Below are 22,730 nucleotides of genomic sequence, written 5' to 3' on the forward strand. Positions count from 1 at the left end.
TGAACCAGTTTCTCTTTCCCCAAATTGACCAGAGGAAGGAGAATCCTGAAAGAGGATAAAGGTGGCCTGGAAGTACTCAGGTTGTAACTGTTACTACACAGCCAACGTGCTGGGGAAAGAAATTGACCAAATAGGAAAGCAGAAAAGGAGACATTAAAACAGGTATAGCAAAAGCAGGATCGGCTTGATGAACAAAAGCAGAAAGAACTGGAGCTTCTCCTGTTTTCCCCCTGTGTTTTGCAATGCTGCAGTGTGGCAGGTCTATCACTCCTCAGTAAATATAGCTCTTAAGTGTGCAACCAAGTGGCATTAACTCTGTTTAGCACCATCTAAATGAGATGAGCAGGTTCAAGGTATTTTTCTCCAAGAGCCTTAGTCAGAATCAGAAGATATAAAAGAATATTTGAACATCTAACAGAAATGTAATTAAGCATATTTAGAATGTAAATTTCTTAGTGGGAATGTTTGTGTAATGGAAATTATTTCCTTATAGATGATGGGTGGAGAGGCTACTTTATATTCATGTTTATAATGCCAAATGTATGATTTATATGACTGTGGTCACAAATTCTTAAAAAAATTTTTTATCCATGTATAATTGACATATAGCATTATATTGGTTTCAGGTGTATAACATAATGATTTGAAATTTGTATACATTGTGAAATGATCAACACAATAAGTCTAGTTACCATCTGTCACTGTACTAAGTTAACCTTTAGGATTTCTCTCTTGGCAACTTTCAAGTCTGCTGTACAAGATGATTGACTATAGGGCTTCCCTGGTGGCGCAGTGGTTGAGAGTCCACCTGCCGATGGAGGGGACACGGGTTCGTGCCCCGGTCCGGGAAGATCCCACATGCCGCAGAGCGGCTGGGCCCGTGAGCCATGGCCGCTGAGCCTGCGCGTCCGGAGCCTGTGCTCCTCAACGGGAGAGGCCACAACAGTGAGAGGCCTGCGTACCGCAAAAAAAAAAAAAAAAAAAAAAAATGGTTGACTATAGTCACCATGCCCTATATAACATCCTTATGATATTTATTTTATAACTGGAAGTTTGTACCTCTTGATCCCTTTCACCTGTCTTGCCCATTCCTCAAACCCCTGGCAACCACCATTCTGTTCTCTGTATCTATGCTTTTGTTTTGTTTCTTTTCTTCTTTAGATTCCATATGTAAGTGGAAGCATACAGTATTTGTATTTCTCTGACTTATTTCACTTATAATTCCCTCAAGGTCCATCTGTGTTGTTGCAAGTGTCAAGATTTCATTCTTTTCATGGCTGAGTAATATTCCTTTGTATGTATGTACCACCCCTTTATCTATTCATTCATAGATGGACACTTAGGTAGTTTCCATATTTTGGTTACTGTAAATAATACTGCAGTGAACATGGGGGTGCATATATCTTTTCACATTAGTGTTTCTATTTTCTTCAGATAAATTCGCAGCAGTAAAATTTTCTTCAGATAAATACCCAGCAGTAAAATTTCTGGATGGTAGTTCTATCCAGATTAAGAAATCTTTAATTTCTTAATACAGCAGGTCTTGTTAATCTTTTTACGACCAAGGAACAACTTTCCAATTTTAAAAAATGTCATTAAACTCCATGGAAATGAACAGCATAAACTGGTTAGAACCAACTAGGTCCAAGACGGTGGAAGATTCCTCTTCCAGGAGACCTTGACCCTCATTATACACTCATAATACATTAGAATGGAAATGACATACCCACAGGTGCCATGAGAGTTCCCAGGCCGACCATAAAAGGTCAAAAAGTGGGTGGTGGCCCAACTCCTGGAAATCCTCGCCCCTTCCCCAAAGTAGTTGGAATAATCCCCCCACTCATTAGCCTATGAAATTACCCAGCCTATAAAAATAACCACCCCATATTTTGGGGCCTCCCACCTTCTGAGATGGCCCACGCTCTGTCTGTGGAGTGTGTATCTCCCTGATTAAACCTTCTTTCACTTTACTGTGGCTCAGTCTTGAATTCTTTCCTGCGAGAAGCCAAGAGCCCATACTTGGCAGCCGTCTCAGAGACTCACCTGAGATCTGGGACATGATCATCTTCTTGCGCCCCACTTTCTTTCCTGCAGCAGAACTACTTTTAAAATTATAAGCAGGTAGTTTTGCTTCCTGTCACTTTGTCCAATCTCTACCACACACTGCAGCTACTTCAAACGTCCCCTAGCATGGAGATGATCACGTCGCTCTTCTAACCGAGAATTTACAAAGAGTGATTCTTCCCTGTATGTGCATTTGATTGGCAGCAAATAACAATTATTCAACTTATCTTTTTATTCTGTATCCTGCTCTCCTATTCCCTTAATAATTTTTTTAAATTTAGGTGAAATTCATACAAAATAAAATTAGGTATTTGTCCGGTGGCATCTGGTACATTCACAGTGTGGTACAACCACCATCTCTCTCTCTCTACTCCCAAAACATTTTCATCATTTTGAAAGGAAACGGCACAGCCATTGAGCAGGAACTCCTCATTCTCCCCTCCCCCCAGCCCTTGGAAACCATCAGTCTGCTTCCTGTCAGAAAATGGATTTGACTTTTCTGGATATTTCAGATATTTGGAATTATGTAATATGTGACCTTTTTGTGTCTAGCTTCTTGCACTTAGCATAATTTTTTTGTTTTTTTTTAAAGGAATTTTGCCTTTTTTATTTTTAAATTTTATTTATTTATGGCTGTGTTGGCTCTTCATTTCTGTGCGAGGGCTTTCTCTAGTTGCGACAAGCGGGGGCCACTCTTCATCGCGGTGCACCGACCTCTCACTGTCGCGGCCTCTCGTTGCAGAGCACAGGCTCCAGACGCGCAGGCTCAGTAATTGTGGCTCACGGGGCTAGTTGCTCCGCGGCATGTGGGATCCTCCCAGACCAGGGCTCGAACCTGTGTCCCCTGCATTGGCAGGCAGATTCTCAACCACTGCGCCACCAGGGAAGTCCAGCATAATGTTTTTGAGTTTCATCACTGTTAGCATGTATGAGTACTTCCTTCCTTTTCATGGCCAAATAGTATTCCATAGTATGGATATGCCGCATTTGTTCATCTCTTCACCCATGGATGGACCTCTGGGTTGTATTTAGATAGTGTGAAGAGTGCTGCTATGAACATGCATGTATATATAGTTGTTTGAGTACCTGCTTTCATATCTTTTGGATAGATACCTAGGAGTGGAATTTCTGGGTCATAAGGAAATTTTATGTTTAACTTTTTGAGGAACTGCCAAACTATTTTCCACAGTGAAGGAACCATTTAACATTTCCACCAGCAACATATAAGGGTGCCAGTTTCTCCACATCCTTGACAACACTTGTATTTTTAAAGAAATTATAGCCATGTTAGTGGGTGTGAAGCAGTACCTCACTGCAGCTTCAATTTACTTTTCTTTAATGGTTAACGATGTCGAGCATCTCTTCGTGTGCTTTGGACAGATGTTTATTTAATTTAAGTCCTTTGCCCTTCATTAACTGTGTTTTTTATCCTTTTGGTTTTTTTTGGGTTTCAAGAGTTCTTTGTATATCCTATTTACCAGATGCTTGTCAGATAAACGAATTACAAGTATTTTCTTCCATTCTGTTGGTTGCCCTTTCACTTTCTTGATAATGTCCTTTGATGCACAGAAGTTTTAAATTTCTGCTGAAGTCCAATTTATTTTAAACTTTGGTGTTTGTACTTTTGGTGTCATAGCTAAGAATTCATTGTCAAATCTAGTGTCATGAAGATTTGCCTCCATGTTTGCTTCTCGGGGTTTTAAGTCTTGTATTTAGATCATTGATCTCTTTTGAGCTAATTTTTGTATATGGTGGGAAGAAATTCCCCACCTCATCTTTAGATCATCAGGCAAACAGAAATGCATTCATTCAGAATAAATTCCTGTCTCCAAGCCTTTATTATTCTTTCTTGCCTCCAATGGCCTTACTTACTATTGTCACTACCTGGGTTTATATTAACAATCATTCAATGTGCTGCACAAATCCCAACTATATTTTATATTCTTTCTTAAACTCCTGTAACTTGTCTCCACTCCCCAGCTTACCAAAATTAACAGAAATCATTTGTCTTTTCTCTGAACTCCCATAACCTCTCTTAGGACACTAATTCATAAATCCATTTATTCATTTATCCAAATAGTTATCCACACGTTCAAAAATATAATTATTGGGCATCTACTCTGCTAATTACTAAACTCTTTTCAAATATACTATGTATTTGTGAGCCATATTATGTCACGTATATTTATGTAAAAATATATACATATAATATGTACATATATTATGTATTTATGAAGATATCTTCTTTCTCCTACTGGGGTGGAAATTTTAAAACATGGAGACATCATCTCATTGATCTCTCCATCACTCTTTGGTCTCAGCTCAGCAAACTGAGTGAATTAATGAAGCGCAAATGCAATCATTTTCTAAACATTCTACCACTGTCTGTATAAACAACTGTCTTGCCCCTCACATATCTTTCGCTACCATGAAGGACTCACCTCAGCTGCAGTTTACCCCCAAACTTATCAGATTTACTGCACCCTCTCTCCTTTGTTTCTTCAGGGTGGGAATTGTTGCAGCAAGATGACCTTCAGCTATTTCCTGGCAGTGAAACCAAAGAATACAGGATTATTTCAACTTACTTGCTTATAGAGTTTATATAGATGATTGTGCCAGGCTCATTTGAAGTTTTAGTAGAGCCCTTTCGCAAAGTGCTAATATTAGAAGTGGTTGATATATCTTTTAAGTATTTTTTCCCCAAATATTCCTTATGTAAAGATTAGGGGAAGTTATGATAGTTTTATTGTGTGTGTGTGTGTGTGTATGTGTGTTTGTGTGTGTAGGTGTGTGTACATGTGTGTGATATGCTTCTTTTAGCTCAACCATGGTGAACAGGGTTTCAAAAAATTTTTTTCTAAATAGTCTTGAAGCAATGAAAATGGCCATGGTGGATACAGGATTGATAGCTTCTAACACAACATCTGACGTTTTAATCACATCCCACATTGAATAAAGACACACTGGTGGATCTTTTCTAGGTCTTTGGATTTTTTCAATTGATATGTTTTGATGACCTGTTTTCTCCAAGCTACAAAGCAGCCCTCAGATAGAAAAGGTCTTAATTTAAATACTATTTGCTACACAGCACTGGTAAGATTAAAAAAAAAAAAATCTATTCTTGGAAGATGAGAAAAGATAGAGGTATTCAGAAAACAAGTACTGCTGGTGTGCTGAAAAGTAAGGCACAAGAGCCATGATTTATGTAAATACTGTATTCCATTTAATGTAAAGTAAAATCCTGACGGTAGTGATCTTAATTAGGTGGTTATTTTCTGTTTCTCTTGCTTCCCAGCAAAACTTTCCAAAGCACTTGCTGAGTTTTAGCAATGCATTAGATGGCAGTGTTCACATAGTTTACAATGACACTTACTGCCATCGTTTTATTGCACAGAACCAAATATACACCTTCATTTTGGATTTTACACCATTTCAGCTCTGTCTCGAAAGCTGCTCTTTTCTTGGAGTCCTTTTATGCCTTTGGTGCAACGAGGGAAAAAAACACTTATAAGAATGTTAGTAATCGTGGATATCCCAGACAGACATAAGAGCATGAATCCTGATGCCTTACTTAAGCCATAAGGAAATATGGCAGGTCATACCTGTTTTTCCCTCATGAGTATTTGAAGTTCACCGAAATACACATTACTGTCATTGCTGATCTGAAGCCACCCATGCTCACCTGAAATTGAAGCCAGGTCTTTTTTAATAAGAAACTTATAAGGTTTGAATCACAGTTTTATTAAAAATTGTTTCCAAAAAAAAACTTGTTTCCAATTTAAAAGTCTTAATTTCACTGTTGCTGTTGTTTTTTCTTATGCCTTTATCTTTTGACTTTTTATTGACTCTGAGCCTTTGGCTTTGGAAAAGAAAACCTCAATTCTAACCCTCCTTGTGCTTCTATTTATTTTTATCCTCAAATCCAATAAAGATAATTTACCAAGTCCAAGGCTGAGTAACTCACTTAGAGCTGAGTCCATTTCACACATGGACCAAATGCCAAATAATTTAATATGTCTTAAATGCCATCAGGGAAATATCTCAAAGGCCTAAATCAAGAAGGCTTTTTAGCATTAGGGCATAGCCTTCTTTTAGAAATTTAGTTTAAAGCAACCCCACATCCTCAAGTCACTGTTTTTCTCCAAATAGTTGAATGGTCTTCCTTCTCCAATTTCTACCACCCAGCAAAATCTGTCTTCCAGTTTTCCAGAAACACAGGGACCTCTTGACCCGGGAAGGTATGATGCCATATGTTAAATCCACTTAGACTAAATTTAGAAGCATCTCTTTCCCTACCCCAAGTGAGATCAAGCTGTCTGCATGGAGAGGATAGGCAGGACTTCCAGAATTAAGGGTTTAGAGGTCAGAGGAATAAAGCAAGCTTTGTGATACCTGAGATTTAACCCTTCTTATTACTTCCAGAGACACCAGAGGTTTTGGCTACACCCAATGATAATAAACATTTAAATGGAATAAAATCCTTTTGGAAGGTGGAACTCTCAAAATGAGTCTGTTGAATGAATACCCTCTAACTGTGAATGATAATGTATATCTGATTATAGTTATGAAATTCTCACATAAAATAAAGATTGGCCCAATGGATTCTCTTATCCTATTTTGTAGATGAGGAAAGTGAGAATCAGAGAGGTACTGCTCAAGTTTGCATATCTAAGACTAATACCCACATCTTTCTGATCCCTGATCTAGTCTTTCCATCAAACTCTGAAAACTCAACCAAATCCAATACAATTCTCTTTTCGGTATAACAGCCTGGATTATGTATGTCCTCTTTAAACATTGGCTCAAATTTCTCTTGACTTATTAGCTCAAGGTGAAGCTAGAAGTTATTTTCTCTTCTGGTCAGGAAATCATGAGGAATAGCTAGAAAGGCCCACATACTTCTTAGCTGGCTAAACTTCCGTATTATTTCCAGGTTAATCTGAATACTTTTAAGAGCCACTTTTCTCTGGATTTAAGGATTTTGAAAGCGGTGGGTAGTGTTTTAGAGAATTCATCTCTTAAAGGAAGACTGAAGCAGGAAAATTCCCTTTAAGTGAGAGGTTCCATGAAGAATCAAACAAAAATTTACAAAGTTGCGATAGACTACATTTGCTTTTTAATACCCACCATATGTCTGGTTTTATTCAGGGACTAGAAGAGTGGGATAATGCTTATTTTCACAGATTATATAAATAACAGCCCTGCTATTGCTTATTTTTTCTAGGAGATACACCTAGATTGGATTGTACTAAATAAAGTGCTAGGGAAAAACTTAAAGTCATCCCTAATTATTAATAGAGACAGTTCAGTGATAGGTCTTTGGTCAGTGTCTGTAATACTTTGGACTTGAGTTTTAGAGTGTGGACTGTTTTACAGCTAGAGTTAAAGGTGATTGCTTTTAGGGGTTTCAGCATTAATATTTTCATTTCCTGTCGTCTTTTTCTCCCTTTGATTTTTTTTCAGGCTTTGCTCAATGACTTATCAATCTAAAACTGAATTTTAAAATAAGAGTCCAGCAACATTCTTTCATATTTTTCTTTTCTTCTGTATCTATCCCCTCTTAGGACACCAGCTTTCCCCTATCTCGGTGGTAGAAATGCAACTAGACCCGCCTAGGTTAGTGCCCAGAGGGAAGGAAGGCACTCCCTTTTGTGTCCAGGCGCTGTGCTAACCTGTTACATATGTGCTGGGATAATATTTCAAAGTCCTAATTGTCCAGTATAACTGCCAATTCTCCCCAGCTTGGCAGCTAAATGGAAAAGCAACGTGGCCTTGGGGACGATTTACAGTGGGGAACAAAGTTCTTTAGCTTTTAAGTTCAAAGGGCACCATCTGGGTATGAGAAAGGAAAATTTTTGAAAAGGAATGCAGTCAGGGAGAACAGGTTTTTCTTCCTAATTTGAGACGGAAGAGATAAAGGAGCCTGGAGCTGGCAACCAAAGTCGTTCAGTTCCCAAAACACTGGACCTGAGGTTACATTTTTACTTTCCTTCCTCAAAATGCGTGTGCTGCAGCTTTGTTTCTGAGGCCACCCAGAATCAGCAGTTTCGCAAAGGGTAACAGATTGAGGTTACTTCTCTGGGATTTGTCACAAAAAGGGAACAATTGAGTACCATGGACTTTGACCGAAGAATTGATTAAGCATTTTGGTTGAAGTGTTTATAGGAATGCTGTTTAGTAGTGGACTTAAATCTTCCTATTCTTCGTCATTTGTGAGTTAGTAACCACAGGTCTTGCCTCAGCCCTACCCTTCCTGACCGTTCTTTCTTTTGGTTTTACAGGGTTTATAGGCTCCTGATACAGTGAATCCATCTTCAAGGGGCAGCACTTTGAGGCTTTTCTAGCCTTTGTAGCCAATCTCGGTAAGTTCCCCATTTTCTTTCAACTGCTCTCTTTTCTTATCCAGCCCTGGCTGCTCATCACCTACCATCTGCCTTTCTGTCTTTCCTGGCCCTTCTCTCCTTCACACCCCCAGCCCCAGCGCATGCAGCCTCTGCAGCACACTGCCCTGGGTCGCACGTCTTTTTCCACGGAGTTCCCTGGCAATATGCAGGATGGGAGGGGTTATTTATTTCCTTTAGAAAGCTGTCATTTTGGGAATGAAAAGTGTGACTTCCAGGAGTGACCAGTTTAGCATCCTGCTAAGAGGAGTTCTCCTGCCCCAGAAAACAAACCCAAACGCTTTCTCTTACTTCCTGAGTTTCTACTTTTAAAGTGTGCCTGCAGCAGCCATCTTCAGAAGGGCAGTGACCACTGCTGCTGGAATTGCAGAGGGAGATAGGAGCTTTTACATCAGTCCCCGTTGCTCCTGCACTGTTGGCTACTGCGAGCAGAGCAAGTGGCGCTGGATGTGAGGGTCTTAAGTTCACGCAGGGCCAGCCCTTATGCAGATGTCACTTTGGACAACAAATCATTTGTCTCTGTCTCAATCCTTCATCTGCAAGATGGATTCTACTGCCCCTGAATTAGGATACAATGAGATGAAAGATATTCCAACTTTTTCAAGATAAAGATGCTTTTTTTAAAATGCAGAGTAGTGGTATTATTCTGCAGAGGCAGTCTGATAAAAATATCCACTATCTTTTATTAAAGACTAATAGACTCAAAATGTATATACTAGTTAGATTGGATTTCAAAGCAAATCTGTTTTAGAAGATAAGTAAAATCTGAAGTGTTTTTGACATCTTCATTCTGTACAAATTATTTAAACCAAACAATTTTTGTAAAACTGAGCAAATTGTGTTGATTATAAATCAGATTCTTCCTTTTACTTTGAAGGTAACAGTTGGGCAAATTAGAAGTCATTGTGTAAGGAAAGTGAACACAAAGAACAAAGGCTGTTGGATTCTTTGCTACTTAATGAGAGATCTTGTTTCGTTCCAGCCGTTAGGAAAACTCATCACTTCTTATATTTGCTGGTGACAATCAAATGCAAGAAAACACAGCTTTAAAGAAAAAAAAATCTAAATAAATACTTTAGAGGAGATGCGGATCCTTTTACATTTCCTCAGATGAAAATACTGCAAAGCTGGTTAGAGGATATTTATTTCATTCAGGCCTACATTTCAAAATTAATAGATGATATGCATAATTTTTTCTATCTTGTTAAAAAACTAAGATCAAATCGTAAGTTTGTTTCTCTTCAAATGTTGTGATGTGGCAGGAAAAGAGGAGAAGATTTGGTCAGGGATTAAGGCGGAAAGATTGATGAAGTCCAGATAGTTGCAACATGAGACGGGAAGAGGGACAAGGTGACTGCGGAAAAAACCATCTCGAGTTTCTGCAGGAAAATTATGAAGAGTGGAAGGAAGCCTAATCTGCCCCAGAAATGCAAAGGCATCTCAAGTCTCCGCTAACTACGTTCCTGGGATGAAATGCAGAAGTATCACAGCTCTCACTTCACCCCCCCACCACAAACACTCGCACGACTGCCGCGGAAATTTAAAGCTCTACGCGTAAGGACGTCAATATTTCAATTTGGAATTTTACACCTGATTAAAGACACAGCCTCCCCTCCCTTTCAGTTTGTTCCATGTACTGGTGGGTTTTGGTAAATATTTCTATCTTCTGCATAGGGTTATGAATAACTTAGAGGTCAGGGAAACCCTCTCCCCCCTTTTCCCACCTTTAATTGTTTCTCCGGCAAGACTTACTTATTGTGAGAGCTTAATAAATACCCTTAATTAAAATTTAAGAAATGAAATGTATCCAATTTACAAGGTGTTTGTTTACTGTACAAAAATTATAGACACAGGTTCACAACCTGTAGAATGATACTGATCATAGGGCCGACTAGGCAGAAGCATACATAGACAACTGAAAAACATGTAATGAAATTTCAGAAAAATAAATACGACTTTTAAAAGAAAAATCTCACTCTGGGAAATACTAGAAGAAAATATTTGCTTATAGCAGAGACATGCAGTTTTCTCTATTTGCCCCCTGCTCTCTGGCCCCCAGGCCTTTCTCTGCCTTTCTTCGCGCTCTAGGAATACAGCTTCTATGAACGTAAGTTTTTATTTCTCTGAGATAAATGCCCAAAAGTACAATTGCTGAGTTGTATGTTCAGTGCATGTTTTATTTTGTAGGACAGCCCCATTTTAAACTTTCCCATAGCTCTGTCAATATTCTCTTAATCCTTTGAGTTAGCCATCTCTTTCCTGTTTGAACTGATACACGGAAATTGGAGAAAAATGAAATGCTGGAAATATAAGAAGTCTCTGATTTTGTAAAAGTTGTTTCACCATGTGATCTCTGCATGTAAGTATATAGGCCACTAATTTGTTAAAACTCACAGCTGTAAACATAGGTCAAGAAAGGTGAACAAAGAAAAAACATTGTCTTTCCCCACCTCTCACAAGAAATCCGAGATAACATCATCTTCTGAAATACATCAGCCAAGGCTTAATTTGGCTCCGGTTATACCTCTTAGCTATTGTCTTCTATAGATCATGTGGATTCTACACAGTGAAAAATAAAAACACCAAAAAGCTACAAAACTCAAATTAACAGTAAAGTGAGAATCACCCACCTATATGTGAATGTGTGGTATCACAAGCATTTCCAGCATTGCCTAGCACAACTGCGTAAGTTGTTAGAAAGGGCAGAGAACATTACAGCATGTCCAAGGTATGGTCCTGAAATAGTGGGATGATCTGAGCCTCTCTTCTAATTAAAGTGCTACGTATCATTAATCATCCATCCATTCATTAATGCATCCTGCAAATATTTGTTGGTCATCTACTGTGTAAAATGCATTATATGGGGAAGTAAGTTATCTCTCTATGCTCCAAGTTAATTCCCTGAGGACAGAGTAATTCATCAGAAGTAGCTTGACCTGGAGGGGTGGGATAGGGAGGGTGGGAGGCAGGGAGATGCAAGAGGGAAGAGATATGGGAACATATGTATATGTATAACTGATTCACTTTGTTATAAGCAGACACTAACACACCATTGTAAAGCAATTATACCCCAATAAAGATGTTTAAAAAAAAAAGAAAGAAATACTGCATGAGAGAAAAGTAAAAAAAAAAAAAAAAAAAAAAAACGAAGTAGGTTGAGATATCATCCAAACACTACTGAATGTGTTAACAAACTTGAAAGAGGAACTCTGTACTTGAATTTAAATAGCTGCCCAGTTCTGCACGAGAAAATAATGGAATCATATAAATTCACCCCAAAAGAAAAGCTTGATTTTAAAAGGTATTGCTGTCCATGGTTCAAGAAAAATATTGATTTAAAAATTTTTCTTACTGAGTTTATCATTCATGGATGGCATAAACGGAGATATAAAACTGCTCGATCTTACAACATTAAAATTGCTGCCTTACAAATACTATGAATGGTGTGTTAGTTTAATACATGATCAGAAGCTTAACATGCTATATGGCTCAAAAGAGTAGTGTAGATGAGGAAACAGCTCAAAGATAAAAAGAAATACAGATATCCTTATTACTCTCCAGAATGCGTGGCACTAGAAAATGGGCAGGAATCAGAAGATGCTGGACAAATTCAGCCTCTAGCACTTTCCCACTGTGTGTAATCTTGGGTAACTCACTGCCTGGGTAGCCTACCTGTCTCTGTCTCTCTCTCTCTGTCTCTCTGTCTGCATGTCTGTCTCTCTCTGTAATTCTAATATTTTTTCCCCAGTTTCATTGAGAAATAGCTGACATACATCACTGTATAAGTTTAAGGTGTATAGCATGATGGTTCGATTTGCATATATTGTAAAATGATTACCACAATAGGTTTAATTAACATCCATCATCTCATATAGGTGCAAAAAGAAAAAAAACCAAATTTTCTCCTCATGATGAGCACTCAGGATCTACTCTTTTAACAACTTTTCTATACAACATTCAGCAGTGTAAACTATAGTCCTTATGCTGCATATTACATCCCTAGTACTTATTTATCTTATATCTTATAACAAAGGTTTGTTCCTTTTGACCACCTTCCTGAAATTCCCCCTCATCTTTCTCTTCCCCTCCAAAATTTAAAGGAATGGGATATTAACCCCTGCCTTCGTAAAGTGATTATAAGCCTTACTTCACCAGATTTTTGGAGTGGCCCAAATGAGAAGCTATATATGGAAGCACAGTTAAATACATGCCTTCATGATCAAATAGCATGATTTCATACAAACAGTACACTTATTCCTATCAGTTTTTTCTAACCATTAAAATTCTTGGAAGTCCCCTTTTGAAATGATATTTTTGTGACCACTTTCTGTGCTTCAATAAAGAATCTCATTATGTTACAGCTGCACTTCCTTTCTGGTCAGAACACCTTTCCTTGGTTTAATCACCACTTTACTCAACAGCTTCAAAATTACCTTTGATTTTTTTCAAAAAGTTCACACCCTCAAAGAAGTGAACATTTGCCATTACTGAAGATATTCAAAAGAAATTCCCCATATTTTCATTTTAACTTTTTAGTATAAATAATATATACATATAGATAGCTCCATAAATCCTAAGTGTAAAGCTCCATGAATTTCCACAAAATGAACACGCCAGTTAGTCACAGCCCAGTTTCCGTGTCAGAAGATAGAACATTGTTAGCATCCCAAAGCCCCCTTTTTGCCCTCTTACAGTCTTTAACAATTCTTTTCTTCCCCAAAGGTAACTACTATCCTGATAGCCATTAACATAATTTATAGAGATGAACTTTATATACACAGGGTCACAAAATATGCATACTTCTGTGTTATTTACTCAAAACTGATAATTATCCAAGTTGCATATATCTACAGTTCATTCATTTTCACATGATGATATATTGAATGAATATTACGAATATGGCACCATTATCTACTGTAATGGTTTGATGATCTTTTGAAGGGAATGTCAACCAATTTGGGACTATTTCAAATAGTGTTGCCGTAAACATTTCTGTACATGTGTTTTTTATGTATGCATTTCTCTTGAGTACATTCTTAGGAGTGGAATTGCTGCTTCAATGGACATGCATTTTTTTTCAGTTTCATTTGATACTACCTGTTTTCAAAACCGATGGTACCAATTTGGACTTTTATGATTGGTATCTAAAAATTCCACTTCCTCCCTCCCTCCCTCCTTTCCTTCTCCCTCTCTTTCTTTCTTTCTCTTTCTTTCTTTCTTTCTTTCCTTCTTTCTTTCTTCCTTTCTTTTTCTTTCTTTCTTTCTTTATGAATTACTCAATTTCCGAACCTAAGATGGTTTTACAGTGATTTGACTGTTATTGATTTCATTATACTGGAGAAATACTCTGATTAAATTCCTTTGAAATTTGTCACAGCTTGCTTTCTAGAACTGCATACAGTTTTGATAACTACTCAATGTTTATTTGAAAAATAATGTACATTCTGCAGTTCTTGGTGCTTTGTCATATATTAAGTCAATTAGGTCAAGAGTGTTAGAATAATTGTTCAAATCTTTTAGAACCTTAATGATTTTTTTGTCTGATTTCTCTTTCCATTACTGAGATAGGTATTTAAAATCTCTCACTATGAACTTTCTACCTCTCTTTATATTCTGGAAATTTTTGCACTATATATTTTGCAGGTATATATTAGTAGGTGCATACAAATTTAGAGTTGTTTTATCTTTTTTGTGGAGGAATGTGAAAGAATATCTCTTTTTATGTCTAGCAATGCTTCTTTCCTTACTTTCTTTCCTCTACTTTGTCTGATATTAGTTTATATATGCTAGTTTTATTTGAATTTGTGTTTGCATGAAATATCTTTTTCTCGTGCTTTTGCTTGCAGCCTTTCTTTGTCTTTTCATGTGTCTTTGTTAATGTGTCTTTTAAGCAGCATTTAATTTGGATTTCAAAAAACCCAGTCTGGTAGTTTTTAAAAACATTTAGAGTATTTAGTCCACTTATTTTTATGCATGGGTTTTTGTTGTTTGCTTTCAATTTTTTATTGAAGTGAAATTTGCATACAGTGAGATGTATCTTAAATGTATAACATGATGAGTTCCTACAAATGTATACACCCATGTAAGCAACACCTCAGTCAAATATAGAACTTTCTCGTAGTCCCAGAAAGTTCTGTTGGCCACATTACGGGCAATCTCCATTCCACTCTCATAGACAATCGTTGTTCTCAGCTCTAATACCATAAATGAAATTAAATATGCAGTTCATATAAATGAATGATACAGCATGTAAGCTTCGGGATATGGTTGCCTTTGCTCCACGTGAAACACCTGAGACGTGCTTAGCATGTATCAGCAACATATTCTTTTCTATTGCTGAGTAGTATAACATTGTATGACTGTTTTTCTGTCAACGTAGAATTGACTTGTTTCCATTTTTTGCATATTATGTATAAAGTTCTTATAAGCATTTGTATGTGTATACATTTCCGCCTCTCTTGGGAGAAATACAAAGGGTTGATATTTCTGGGTCATAGGATAGATGTACATGTAATTTTGTCAGAAGTTGTCAAAAAGTTTTGCAAAGCCATGAAATTGCTTTACACTTTTACTAGGCCACTTATATGTGATGTAATCATTGATACATTTGATGTTAAATCTATTATCTCTGTTTTCCATTTGTTCTGCTTGTTCTAGGTCTCTTTTTTGTGGGTTTTTTTTTTTTGCATCCTTTAGCTTTCATAAAATATTTTTATAATTGCATTTTCCTTCCTTTAGCTTTTTAGTTACACATTAATTATATTAGAAATCATAACATCAATCCTTGACCTGTAAGAGTCTAATATAAATGGAATCTTTATTACTTCTTAGACTATATGAGGATCTTAGAACACTTTAATAGCATTTATTGCCATGCCTTGCCTTTTGAATTATTGTTGTCATGCATTTTAATTCTATAAATACTTTTTATCGCATAGTGTGAAATTATAATTATTTTCAGTTTATATTTATTTATTTAGACATACATACTTAAGATTTCATAGTTTTTTATTCTTTCCTGCATTTCTGTGCTTCTATTATAATTTTCCTTTTGCTTCAAAAAGTACTTGTAATACTTCTCTTATGAAAATCTGTGGGCAACAATGTTATAATTTTAGTTTGTCTAAAAATGTCTTTATTTGTCTTCATTTTAGAAGAATATTTTTACTGATTATACATTTCTAAGCTGGTAGGTTTTTTTTCTTTTTACTTAAAAGATGTAATTGCATTGTTTTCTGGCTTCATTTATTTCTATTGAGTTATTGTAAGGGTCATTTTTCTCCTTGAAAATAAAAACTTGTAATTTTTCTCTAGATGTTTTGAAGGTTATCTCTTCTCTTTTTTTCTTTTTTTTGGTCACATTTTGGTGGTTTGCCTAGGTGTGTTTTTCTTCGTATTTATCATACTTGAGGTTCATATTGCCTTTTGAATCTGGGGCTTGATATTTTTAATTTATTTTAAAGAATTCTTGGCTATTATATCTTCAGATATTAATTCTCTCTCTTTTGCTCCTGTTTTCCCCTTTGGGACTCTAATCACACATATACTAGATTTTGACATCATGTCCAATATTCTCCTAGTCTCTTTTCTAGCTTTGTTCTCTCTATACTTCAATCTGGATATCTTTTCCTTGGATCCATTTTCCAGGTCATTTTCCTTCCTTCAGTTGTGTCTAACCTATTATTATGCCTATCTGTTGCATCCTTAATTTCACTTTATCTAATTTTTAGTTCTAGAGAGCTCGTTTGATTCCTCCTTTGAATAGATTTCAATTTTCTTATAGTCTTAGTCTATTCAGGCTGCTATAACAAAATACTATACACTGGGTTGCTTGTAAGCAACAGTGATTTATTTCTTACAGTTCGTGAGGCTGGGAAGTCCGAGATCAAGGTGCTGGCGTATTTGGTATCTGGTAAGTTCACACTTCCTAGTTCATAGATGACCATCTTCTCACTGTGTCGTCACATAGTGGAATGGTCAAGGGAGCTCCCTGGCATCTTTTTTATAAGGGCATGAATCCCATTCATGCAGGCTCCACCCTCATGACCTAATCCCTTCCCAAAGGTCCTATCTCCTTATATCATCATACTAGGGATTAGCTTTCAACATATGCACTTTGGGAGGGTGTAAACATTCAGTCTATAGGATTAATGATATTCTTCATTTTTTCAAATACTTTCTTGACCTATTGTAAAGTCTGTACCCCATAATTCCATTATCTATCTTATATCTGCCTCTGTCACCTAGTTTCTCTATACATCTGATCTCAGATTTTTTGGTTCTCTTCTCTGTGTTTGCTTTCTCTCCACGATCTTGGCCCCTCAGTTCCTGGACTCCAGTTTTTCTCCCCGCAGCCCTGTGAGACTGTAGAAAACTCTGCTTATCTTTTCTGCGCCTTCACACCCACATTCTCATCAATTTGTCAGCCTTTATATCTGTGATGTTTGGGAAGGGCAGAGAGCTCAAGGGAAAACTGACATAAAATGGAGGCTAATCTCAATGAGTGCCTCTTCCGCTTGGGATCTTGGCCCCTTAAGACTGGCTGCCCCGATTGCTCTCCAAAACCTTCACGCAAATTCTTAAAAAGTATTTTGTCAAGCTTGTCAAGTTGTTCTTGGTGGGAAGACCAGTCTACACTAGTGCAATAGCTCGAGTTATTTACCTTCAGTGTTTCTGGCAAAGCCACATGACCTACTAGCTATAGAAACTCTGGGGTTGTGCAATAGTCCAAAAGCCCTTTTAGCTTCAGGGCAGAGGCAAACTGCCATCAAGAAAAGCCTGTGAAGAACCTAGGGGTAAGATGGGAATAAAGACACAGACCTACTAGAGAATGGACTTGAGGACATGGGGAGGGGGAAGGGTAAGCTGTGACAAAGCGAGAGAGAGGCATGGACATATATACACTACCAAACGTAAAACAGATAGCTAGTGGGAAGCAGCCGCATAGCACAGGGAGATCAGCTCGGTGCTTTGTGACCACCTAGAGGGGTGTGATAGGTATGGTGGGAGGGAGACGCAAGAGGGAAGAGAGATGGGAACATATGTATATGTATAACTGATTCACTTTGTTATAAAGCAGAAACTAACACACCATTGAAAGGCAATTATACTCCAATAAAGATGTTAAAAAAAGAAAAGAAAAGCCTGGCCAGCTGTTCTTCCAAGTCAGCCATAAGCAAAGCTCAGAGAAAATCAAAGAAGTAGGTCCTTGGCTATCCCAACCCCCTTAGAAAAAGTAGATCCTTGACAAAGTCTGCTCTGAGGAGCAGCTCTGAACTATGCATGGAAATTTCAAAATGTCCGAATTTTCACAATACTTTTTGTCTGATTGTTACACTATAGAAATATTATAAAACATGAGGCACTACCCTCTCACCTACAGAGAGAAGTGGAGACTGATACGATCATTCCATCAACTTGGGCTGTGTCTATACTATTAGTTGAAATATCTTAATCATCAAATCCCCTGCCTCTCTCCCAAATACACACACACCCCTTCTAAAATGCTCTAAAATTCATATGTGTAAATTTAAATATAGGGTACATCAAGAGGAATACCACAAACACTAATTTGAAAAGATACATATACCCCGATGATCATAGCAGCATTATTTACAATAACCAAGACATGGAAGCAACTTAAGTGCCCATCAACAGATGAATAGATAAAGAAGATGTGTTGTGTATATATATATACACAAGGGAATATTACTCAGCCATAAGAAGAATGAAATTCTGCCATTTAAGCAATGTGGATGGACCTAGAAAATGTTATGCTTAATGAAATAAGACAGAGACAAATGCTGTATGATATCATTTATATGTGGAATCTAAAAAATAATAGAAATGAATGTATATGCAAAACAGAAACAGACTCACAGATTTAGAAAACAAACTTACAGTTACCAAAGGGGAGAGGGAAAGGGGGAAGGGACAAATTAGGGGTATGAGATTGATACGAACTACTATGTATAAAGTAATAAGCAACAAGGATATACTGTATAGCACAGGAAATTATAGCCATTGTCTTATAATAACTTATAATGGAGTATAATCTGCAAAAATACTGAATCACTGTGGGGTACACCTGAAACTAGTATAATATTGTAAATCAACTATACTTCAGAAAAAAAGAGAAATACCACAAACTTCTGTTTCAACTTTAATTGGACTAAAATACTGTAAGAATTACTTTTTATTCTCTGAGTATTTTTTTAAAGAAAAAGCAAAAATAGAATTTGAATGACTAAACACTAAATATACAATTAACAAAATAGTTGATTACTGTAATAAATCAGAGTAACAGAATTAGAAAATAAGTTTATAAAGACAAATATTGTTCACTCATTTCCTTTCAGTTACAATGAATTTCATCCCTTACTATCTTAATGTATTCTAACTTCTGGATTTCTCATTTTGCTGGATTATTGAGATTAACCTCAAAATCCTTAGAAAAAGAAATTGAACAGCAAAGGCAACATTTAAAATACTGTGAACCTTTTAACTATTAAATATACTTTTGAAACTAGCATTTACCAACATTTCAGTGTCTACTGTTTACCTAACAACTGTATAATAATGCATTTCTGCCCAAGTAATTTTACCCTTTCCTTCTTTTTAAAAATCAAGTCCTGGGGCTTCCCTGGTGGCGCAGTGGTTGAGAGTCCGCCTGCCGATGCAGGGGACACAGGTTCGTGCTCCAGTCCGGGAAGATCCCACATGCCGCGGAGCGGCTGGTCCCGTGAGCCATGGCCGCTGAGCCTGCGCGTCCGGAGCCTGTGCTCCGCAACGGGAGAGGCCACAGCAGTGAGAGGCCCACGTAACGCAAAAAAAAAAAAAAGAAACAAAGGTACTCCTAAAAATCAAATCATATTTTAATTGTGGTAGAGGATTTTACTATTTAAACAATCCTGTAATAAAAGCATGAGGAAAAAGAATTTCTTTGGTAAACTCAGCTCTTCCTTTTTGTTTATGTTTTTCCAAGTTTGGAATATCTATTATTAAATTGAAAAAATTGAAGCAGAGCTTTTTTTTTTTTTTTTTTTTTGCATTACGCGGGCCTCTCGCTGCTGTGGCTTCTCCCGTTGCGGAGCACAGGCTCCGAATGCGCAGGCTCCGGACGCGCAGGCGCAGCGGCCATGGCTCACGGGCCCAGCCGCTCCGCAGCATGTGGGATCATCCCGGACCAGAGCACAAACCCGTGTCCCCTGCATCGGCAGGCGGACTCTCAACCACTGCGCCATCAGGGAAGCCCGAAGCAGAGCTATTTTTGAGCAGGTATAAATTTTAAGTAATTCTGAAACCCTATTCAAGAATTGAATTATATTTGAGGTAATATGACAGATTTTGAAAACACAATTAGAGCCTTTGATATTAATGAATGAATATTTAGCTAAATTAACATTTATGGGTTGGTTGTCAAGAGAGCTATTTCCTAGGAGGGACATCTGTCTCCCTGTGTTTCCCCCTATTGAGAGGCCATCTTCAAGACAACATTTTCCCCTTAAAGCTTGCAGTAATGTGAATTCATTTTTAATCATAAGGTTAAACGTAGTCTTATGCGTTCTCTAAGTTCTCATTCTCTTTATTTGCTTTCCTTTGGTAGTTGTCTAAAGCCAGAATCCTGCAGCTTATTCAGAAATGTTTAAGCCAGACTGCCAAACATCTCTTCCTGCAGCTTTTGAAAAACCATTTCTCCGATGTATAGGAATTCTTGTTTGTCGAAAATCTGCATGAATCTAAAATTAAACACAACAACAGAAATTCATGTTGAAAAGAATTTGCAAGGAAGGAAACCATGGCAACAGAATCATTTATTTTTAAATCGCACCAGCCCTTATCTCTACCTTCACCCCAAAACTAAGCACACTTAAGCCATAGCTTTCTCCATGCTGCTTTATTCCCATTGTAATTCGGCAACAGTCAAAAATAGCCACAGGAATTGGTATATTTATATTACTAAGTACTGTGCAAGCCAGGCTTCTTCATGTTTACTCACTCACATTATCCTGCAAATGGTCTTGGAGGAACCTGCATGGTTGTCAAGGGGAAGCTCAGGTAATACATGCTTCAGGGGCAACACCACTATTAATGCCAAGGAAAGGGTCTTTAGTGGGGAGACTAGAGTCTTGATTTAATTACTCAGGGATTCCCCATCTTATTAGAAGTGGGCTGACCATGCTGGGCAAGAGCAGATATAACTGCAGCAAATTCCAACATGGTTTCCCTTGGCCCCCAGGGACCCTGTCTGTGCACAGTATATAGAAAGCTCTGTTCCTGCTATACCACTGCCTTTTATATCAGTGCCCGATGTTACATCACCATGCCAGGAGAACTTCCACTTACAATGTACGGGCTTTCTTTAAGCAAACGATTACAAACTTCAGGCAAAGACTGTTTGGTTAAAATGTCTTAAAAGCGCTCATCAGAAATTTTCAGGTGATTGATAACACTGGAAAACACAAGCATACTTTCTATGAATAATTTCAAAACCAACACACTTTCCAGACGGGTATATATTTGGAAACCTACTAGCCTCTTTTAATAAATATCAACTGGTAGGGTATGGTATTTGCAACGTGTCTTTCCTAATTCCTTTGTCTATTCTGATTTCCCTTAGTTCAGTCGCTTGAAAAACTTAGGGTGTCTGCAGATACGGGTTCATTCCTCATTGATTCAGTTGAGCTATTCAACCCAGAAGAGCCCTAAGAGAAATGCAGACTTTAGTTTTGAAGATCAAAGCCTTGAGTAATAGAAATAGGCACAAGAATACATTTGAAGCCATGAAGGGCATTAACCCAAAAAGCCAATTGAATTACTTGGAAAATTGATCTTATATTTTGTGAAATAAATCAAATTCTGAGAGTTAAAAGGATGCTGGCCCACTATCTGTGAACCACGTTAATTAGGTGAGCAAGTGACAGGGAACATTTTGAAATGTCTGAACAAATTGCTTTTAGGCATTCAAGGTGCACCCACTTTGGGGAGGACGTAAGTATTTAAACTCCTTTCTGTTGTCAGCAAACACCGTAATGAAAAGAATGCTGAAGTGAGAATAAGGATAATGGAAGATCTGTACTTGAATATTTTATTTATAGTTAACCTATTATTTTTTTTAGTTTTTATTTTATATTTGAGTGTAGTTGATTAGCTAGCCTATTTTTTTTTTTTTTTTTTTCAGTACGCGGGTCTGTCACTGCTGTGGCCTCTCCCGTTGCGGAGCACAGGCTCCAGACGCGCAGGCTCAGCGGCCATGGCTCACGGGCCCAGCCGGCTCCGCGGCATGTGGGATCTTCCCGGACTGGAGCACGAGCCTGTGTCCCCTGCATCGGCAGGCAGACTCTCAACCACCGCGCCACCAGGGAAGCCCCAGGTAGCCTATTCTTAAATTGATGTTTTAAAGTGTCTGATGTGTAATAAGATAATGAGAATTAATATGTGAGGCAATCAAGGAAAGGAGAAAGCAGGGTAGAAAACAGCTGAGATTAGCGGGAGGAGGCCTGGGATGCAGAAGGTATGTTTCATGAGGTGCTGCCCCCTTGCCAGGAGGGAGCCATCGCATGGCCCAGAAGCTTTCTGTGGAAAGTAAGTGGAAAACAAGCACTTACATGATTCACATTGTCCACGAGCTAAATCTGGAGCAGTTGTTCAGAAGAAGCATAATTATTTCTGGTACTTAGACCTGAGAGAAATTTCCCCCTCTCATGGGTCCTCGTATAAAAGCCAGTGAGTCATCTGGTGAAGGTCTGGGAGAGCATCTTCCCCGGGGCGGAGAAGGGGGGCAGGGACATTTCATGGAGGAACTGCCTCCTATCAGGCCACTCTTCCACTCAGTAGTAAATGAAGTCACTTAACCTCTTGGTGACAGAGATGCTTCAACTGGAAAACAAGGGCCTGGGTGAACTCTTGGGCTCCATCCAGCAGTAAAATTCTGTGTCTTGGATACTGATCGCTGCAGTATGTCCTTTAAAATCTCTGCTTGCTACAAATTTTTCATCTTAGAAGGCATATTTCAATATTCTTGAGATAAAACTATGTACGTGCGCTTGTGTGTACGTATTCAGGCTTTTTATTCATTGACCCACTGTTCCAGACAGAGTCCAGGGAAACAGAATCCACACCAGTAATTTAAAAAGGGAACATTTAATACAAAGAATTACTAACTGGTAGCAGGTACATAGCCTCTAAGAGGGCATAAAGGAGAACCCAAAGAATCTCCTAGTGCTGAGAGACAGTACTCAATGAAGGAAGACCACTGGGGTGAGA

The 22,730-nt window shown here is 37.9% G+C and overlaps 1 long non-coding RNA gene across 1 annotated transcript in view; it reads left to right on the plus strand.

Moving 5' to 3' along the window:
* LOC111176463 (uncharacterized) overlaps positions 1 to 17,003 on the plus strand; it is a 29,397-nt gene extending 12,394 nt beyond the window's left edge. Inside the window, exons 2-3 of the long non-coding RNA XR_002645046.2 lie at positions 8,346 to 8,426; positions 9,728 to 17,003. This is a non-coding gene — a long non-coding RNA (uncharacterized LOC111176463). The remainder of the gene's footprint in view (positions 1 to 8,345; positions 8,427 to 9,727) is intronic.
* The last annotated feature ends 5,727 nt before the right edge of the window (positions 17,004 to 22,730 follow it).

Source organism: Delphinapterus leucas, chromosome 18, assembly GCF_059928025.1.
Source record: "Delphinapterus leucas isolate spDelLeu-1000000601 "Yukka" chromosome 18, BTC_Dleu_Yukka2, whole genome shotgun sequence".
NCBI lineage: Eukaryota > Metazoa > Chordata > Mammalia > Artiodactyla > Monodontidae > Delphinapterus > Delphinapterus leucas.